Source organism: Malus domestica, chromosome 13 (genome assembly GCF_042453785.1).
Source record: "Malus domestica chromosome 13, GDT2T_hap1".
In the NCBI taxonomy this organism is placed as follows: Eukaryota; Viridiplantae; Streptophyta; class Magnoliopsida; order Rosales; family Rosaceae; genus Malus; species Malus domestica.
Genome location: NC_091673.1, coordinates 21971043 through 21978266, shown reverse-complemented (window position 1 = coordinate 21978266; position 7224 = coordinate 21971043). Strand labels below are relative to the sequence as shown.

Below are 7224 nucleotides of genomic sequence, written 5' to 3'. Positions count from 1 at the left end.
CCGAAGGATCAAGAAAGCTCTCTTCGTTCTTCGTCAAATCCTCATTCGAAATCAAGCCCCAATGGCCCCTTGAAGAACTTCCACTAATTCAAGATCAAGCCCCGACGGCCCTTGAAGAAAGTGTTCATCATCCATCATTCGTTCATCCCTATATCAAGCCCCGACGGCCCTTTGGATCAACGACGTCAACAAATCCGCACAACTGTTTATCCCAAGATCAGGCCCCGACGGCCCTTTGGATCAACAACATCAAATCTACCCATTACAAAGATAGAATCAGAAGCTAAATTTGTAGAAGAGATTGTAACCCCTAAATCATTAATACAAATATTATTTTGTACACGTGTTTCTTGTCTCGTTCATCGCAGGAATTTCCGTGTTTACAAATATATAAAAATGTACATACAAGATATCCGAACAATAATTAATTATATAATATTTGAAAGTCTTCTAGGTGAAGTGGCTACTGGGCATCGACAAGGTGAAATGGTCAAAGGTGTAGCAAGATCAGGTACTGGTAACGAGATTTGGAGGTCAAACATCTGTATAGCTCATACAAGGTCTCTCATGTGCCCGGCATAGGCCTTCATCTCCTCACCCTAGGCCCTCATCTGCTTGCTCTGGACTGCAAGCTGACCCTTTAGGCCGCCGTGCATTGAGTGGCTGAACCGACATTGATGACGTCAATGAGATGGGCACATGGGACGTCGTAAGAGTATCCTCAGTAAGGGGTGTAGGCTCCCCAATCAATGGAGCACTCGCGCCTGGAGCAGTAGATGCTAATAATGCAGGAGGCGAATTGGTCACACTCCGACGACGAGTGATCAACCGCAACATTTATACACTTTGAACCATAAAATTATAACATTAGAAACTAATCCTTTCTTGCATTTGAAACTAATCAATTATAGGGTGATATTACTTTCATAGCTTTTATTTATGTGGCTGTTGTAGATCTTTGTCAATTTACTTATGCTATGTTAAGACAAGGGACTTTCAATGTCCCGAAGAACTTCAGACTTTATTCTTAAAGAAGCACTACAAGAAGTGAAATACTCAAACACTACAATGCACTACAAAGAGACTAAACAAATGAATTTCAAAATGACACCTTCTCTCAAATGTTTAGCATTTAGTCATTTTCAATTCCCTTACACATAATTTTTTAGCACATTCCTAACTACTTTAGCCTAGGTTCAATGGAACTTCAAAGTCTCTCATCCAAATGCCCCCTTATTGTAACTGGATTCCGATGGACTTATTGTTCACTAGTTGCATTTTTTTTTAATAATTGTTTCTTTTCCAAAGGAAGAAAAAAAAAAGTTGTAGTAAAAGATGATAGCATTCCAGTCAAAGAAAATAGCATGAAAAGACCAATCCCTTAACTCAGAGAAAACTGAAGCGAACTCATGTGCAAAAGCTCCACCTATAAACATTGTTCTATTGCTTTCCAGACAAACTACCATGACAATTTCTGAAACAGCATGCCCCAAGCAACAAACCTCTCCCCTACCTCCAAAAAACTTTTAACTTTTCACATAAGAGGCATGACAAAAGGTTGGAATCGGACAATCTGACGTTTCATGAATTATGATGCCATTATCGGACAATCTGAGTACATGCATATACACATGATAGTTCTGAGATCATTTGGTTTCACTAATAGCATAAACTGCTAAATTCCGAAGTCCAATATCTCTATTATTCACAAAGTTGCAGATGTTTCATGATTTATGATGCCATTATCGGACAATCTGAGTACATGCATATACACATGATAGTTCTGAGATCAGTTGGTTTCACTAATAGCATAAACTGCTAAATGCAATTGTAATTATGACAAACAACGGCCAATGTTATACTTTGAATTCTCAAGTGGCAACAGTTGATGGGTAGAGAGTAGAGAGCTAAACATTGAATGCTTTGAGAAGCAAAAGTTTGCTACTAATTGAGATAATTAGATACCTTCTTCAGTTGTTGAGTTGGTGCTCCCACACCAAATAGCCTGTCTAATCATTTAAGGAGCAAAGGCCGGCCTTTGAAGAAACGACGAGTTATGTCCAAGAGGAACTCCAAGAAGAGATGTGGATGCCACAACTCCTAAAGCACGCACAAGCTATCCCTGCACAAAACCAAATAAAACCCAATTCACTAAAACCAATTCCAAAGTCCAAGAATCTACCTACACCATCCCATAAACTAAAAAAACCCAATTCCGGGGTAGAGGAAGGCCTCGACTGCAGTAACAGGAAAGATTTCACTTGCAATCAGCTGAGAAGATGTGACATGCAACAGTGTGGTACACATGCTAGATCTACATGGAACTCTGTAACAATAGAAAAGGAAGAGACAGAAAATTATTAAGACGAACACAGAGAGTTTTAAATTTTCCTTTTTCTTACTAAATGCATACGAAAAGGTACTTAAAGGTCACCACCCATGCAAATGCAATGAGAGAAGAGATGCATGGAGGAGATAAATTCAGAACAAAGAAAAAACAACTTATAAGCAAGTGTATGTACTAAACAAGAAAGCAAAAAAAAGATGCATAATCCTTCAGTAAATAATGGAGGTTCAAAGAACAAAATAGATATCGTATTACATAAATACCAAAACTTAACAGCTTAATACCAATACAATACCTCAGTTCAAATAAATAAACTGCAGAACAAAAACCTGATAATGTGATACTACAGATGATACACATTGGCTAGTAATAGGTTCGAAAAATCGAAAACCCAAAAAAATCGAACCGAAGCCAAAGAAAAACGGAATACCAAACCCACCCTATTGGCTAGCAGCTAGTAATTTATCCCAAATTAAAACCCTAAATCGGATTTTAACAAAAATCAAGCAAAATAACCTTCAAACACAAAATTAATTAAATATATACTCTCTTTTTTTCATTTTTTCACAGTTATTGAAGGGAAACGTTACCTTGGTCGGAGAGGGAATGGAATCGCCAAATTGAGTGGACTGAGAAGCCATGAAATTGCCGCCAGAGAAGGCGTTCGTGGCATCGAATTGGGAGCCTGAGAACATCTTTTAAACCCTAAAATCCATCCCATGCCCTAGTAATTTATCCCAAATTAAAACCCTAAATTCTAAAATTCATCTCAATTCACAATCAAAATCTTTAATTTCATAATTCCATAATTTGTAATTAGACTTACTTTCAAGGAGAGAGAAAAGCACGACGAAGGGGGTGGTGGATGCCCGTCGTTTAGAACGAGATAGAGAGAGACAATCGACAGTGGGGTTCGAGATTGGGGCGATTTGGGGTTCAAGATTTGGGATTCGAGCGTGATGAGCGAAAATGAGGAAGCCTACGGGAGACAGAGGGCGTGATGAGCGAAGAGGAGGAAGGCTATGGAAGAGAAAGACCGAGAGAGAGAGAGAGAGAGAGAGAGAGAGAGAGAGAGAGAGAGAGAGAGAGAGATAGCTAAGGGGTGTGGGAAGAGGAGGGCGTGATAAGCGAAGGGGTTTGTCCCAAATTATCAAAACTGGCGCTTATTTTTTACGCTTGCGCCAAAATTATCAAAACTTGCGCGACGTAGGTTTATAATTCGACGTCGCGCAAAGTATTTTGTTTTTGTTTTTAATTTATTTTAAAAATTATTAAAAATGTGATTTTACTCATTTTCAAATTTAATTTCTTTTACATAAAACCCACAATAATATATTTTTTTAACAAAAACCTGACTAATAAATTGGTAGCTACTTAATAAATATACATATCATTTAATTTCTTAAGTGTTATACGTAAAAAATAAATAAATTTAAATCTACTTAATAAATATATATACCATTGAACTTGATGCAATATGCATTGTACGAAACTAGTTTCAACGATCCAACCGTCAAACTTGTTTGTATATGCGTTGAGATCGCATACGCCAAAAATCGCAAAAAACAAACCTTCAGAGATCAAGTAACGGGACAAAAATTTTCGATGATTATAAACGAAAAAATCACGATTTAACGGTTATTGTAACTCCGATTTTGATGATTTTTTACAGTTACACTCCTTAACCCTATATGAATACAATGAACTAATTTCATCATTCATTTAAAACATTTACACAAGTGGACACCACAAAATCTTATGTTATACTTAATGGAAGTATAAATAAACTCCAAGTGTTAGTGAATCTATTGTTTTGATGGGATATGCATTGTACGAAACTAGTTTTAATGATCCAACCGTCAAACTTGTTTGTATATGCTTCGAGATCGCATACACCAAAAATCACAAAAAAAACCCTTCAAAGATAAAGTAACGAGACAAAACTTTTCAACGGTTATAAACGAAAAAATCACGATTTAACGGTTATTTTAACTCCGATTTTGATGATTTTTTACAGCTACACTCCTTGACCCTATATGAATACAATGAACTAATTCAATCTTCAATTTAATATATTTACACTAGTGGATACCACAAAATCTTATGTTATACTTAATGAAAGTATAAATAAACTCTAAATGTTAGGGAATCTATCATTTTGATGGGATACGCATTCTACGAAACAAATTTCAACGATCCAACCGTCAAACTTGTTTGTATATGCTTCGAAATCGCATACGCCAAAAATTGAAACAAAACAAACCTTCAGAGATTAAGTACGGGACAAACCTTTTCGACGGCTATAAACGAAAAATAACGATTTAACGGTTATTTTAACTCCGATTTTGATGATTTTTTACGGCTACACTCTTTAAACCCGTATGAATACAATGAACTAATTCGATCGTCAATTTAAAACATTTACACAAGTGGAGACCACAAAATCTTATGTTATACTTGATGAAAGTATTAATAAAGTCAAGTGTTGGGGAATAGACCGTTTTGATGGGATAGGCATTGTATGAAACTAATTTCAACGATCCAACCGTCAAACTTGTTTATATATACTTTGAGATCACATAGGCCAAAAATCACAAAAAAAACAAACATTCAGATATCAAGTAACAGACAAACCTTTTCGACGGCTAGAAATGAAAAATCACGCTTTAACAGTTATTTTAACTTTGATTTTGATGATTTTTTACGGCTACATTCTTTAATCCTATATGAATATAATGAACTAATTCGATCGTCAATTTAAAACATTTACACAAGCGGATACCACAACAAACATTCATATATCAAGTAATGGGACAAACCTTTTATACGACTACAAACGAAAAATCATGATTTAACGGTTATTTTAACTCTGATTTTGATGATTTTTTACAGCTACCCTCTTTAAACCTATATGAATACAATGAACTAATTCGATCATCAATTTAAAATATTTACAAAAGTGGATACCATAAAAGAAAAAGGCAATGCAAGAACACCAAAAGAAAAGTAAAAGGACAAAAAAAAAGACTTAGCACGACATAGGTATTAAAGAATGAACTTAGGCTAATTTTTTTCTTAAATCAATTTTTTTTTTTAAATATGTAGATTATTGTAAATTAATTTTATGAACATTTTAATCTAAAAAAATTTAAATTCCGATAAATATTGAAAAATCATTAAATTTTTCACAAGGCAAGCTACTTTCACCAACCTTTCAACTTTCACCAACCGTTCATCTTTCATCAACCGTTCAACTCCAAACTTTCAACTTTCACCAACCGTTCAACCGTTCAACACCAAACTTTCAACTTTCACCAACCGTTCAACACCAAACTTTCAACTTTCACCAACCATTCATCAATCATCCTCTATATAAACACAGGTCCAATATTTGTGTGGATGTTTGAACAAATACATAGGTATTTATAGAGTTTTTGGGTAAATTTTGTGTTAAATAAATTTATTTAATTATTTTAGCCGTTGGATTTTAATTTGGGCCGTTAGATCTTTTTTTTTTTTACCGTTAGATTTAAGTATATTCAATCTCAACCGTTGGATTCAATGTATTTTAAAATAACATATTTTTTTAAAATGAAATTTGAATATGGACCGTTGGTTAACGGTCCTTAAACGATGGCCATCAGATGCGGAAAAGAGCTGTTGGGCTCGGGCAAGTGGCCGACATGGCCCTGACGCTGGGTCCCATACTGTCGAGAAAGAAACTCAGGCGCTCCGCGTGGGCGCGCGTTGGAGCATGAACGGGCCGAGAGTGGCCCAAAGGCCAACGAGTCCAGTCGCGCTTGGGGGGAAAGCTGGGGGGTATTTGGCCCAGAAATAACATTTGGCATTTAGCCCAAAATTTTAACATGGTTTGGAGAGTGTTTGTGGGGAGGGGGGTAATTTGGCTTTTAGCCCAAGTTTGGAGTTGGTCTTATGGGTACAAAATAAATAAATTAAAATCTACTTAGTAAATACATATACCATTGAATTTGATGGGAAACACATTATATGCAATTAGTTTCAACGATCTAACCAACAAACTTATTTGTATATGCTTCGAGATCACATACGCCAAAAATCTTTAAAAAAAAAGATGCAGAGATCAAGTAACGGGATAAAACGTTTCAACGGTTATAAACAAAAAAACATGATTTAACGGTTATTTTAACTCCGATTTTGATGATTTTATACAGTTACACTCCTTGATTCTATATGAATACAATAAACTCATTCGATCGTCAATTTAAAATATTTACACAAGTGGATACCACAAAATCTTATATTATACTTAATGAAAGTATAAATAAACTCCAAGTGTTAGTGAATCTAACGTTTTGATGGGATACGCATTGTACGAACCTAATTTCAAAGATCCAACCATCAAACTTGTTCGTATATACTTCGAGATCACATAAGCCAAAAATCGCAATAAACAAACATGCAAAGATCAAGTAACGGGACAAACCTTTTTTATGGCTATAAACGAAAAATCATGATTTAATGTATTTTAACTCCGATTTTGATGATTTTTTACAGCTATACTCTTTAACCCTATATGAATACAATGAACTAATTTGATCATCAATTTAAAACATTTACACAAGTGGATACCATAAAAGAAAAAGGCAATGCAAGAACCCCAACAGAAAAGCAAAAGAAAAAAAAAAGGACTTTGCGATTTTTTACGGTTGGATTGTTGAAACTAATTTTGCACAATGCGTTTCCCATCAAATTCAATGGTATATGTATTTACTAAGTAGATTTTAATTTATTTATTTTGTAATTATAAGCAAAAGGGCAAAAAAAAAAGAAAAAAAGAAAAAAGGGACTTTGCGCGACGTAGGTACAACTGCATTGCGCAAAACATCTTTGCGCGA

General features: G+C 35.1%; 1 long non-coding RNA gene across 1 annotated transcript; it reads right to left on the bottom strand.

Annotated features, from left to right (window-relative positions):
• Positions 1-410: 410 nt before the first annotated feature.
• Positions 411-3491, bottom strand: LOC114822050 (uncharacterized). The gene is made up of 4 exons (XR_011574951.1): positions 3174-3491; positions 2938-3071; positions 1966-2326; positions 411-844 (listed from the first exon to the last, which is right to left on the bottom strand). It is a non-coding gene; the product is annotated as an uncharacterized lncRNA (long non-coding RNA).
• Positions 3492-7224: the final 3733 nt, after the last annotated feature.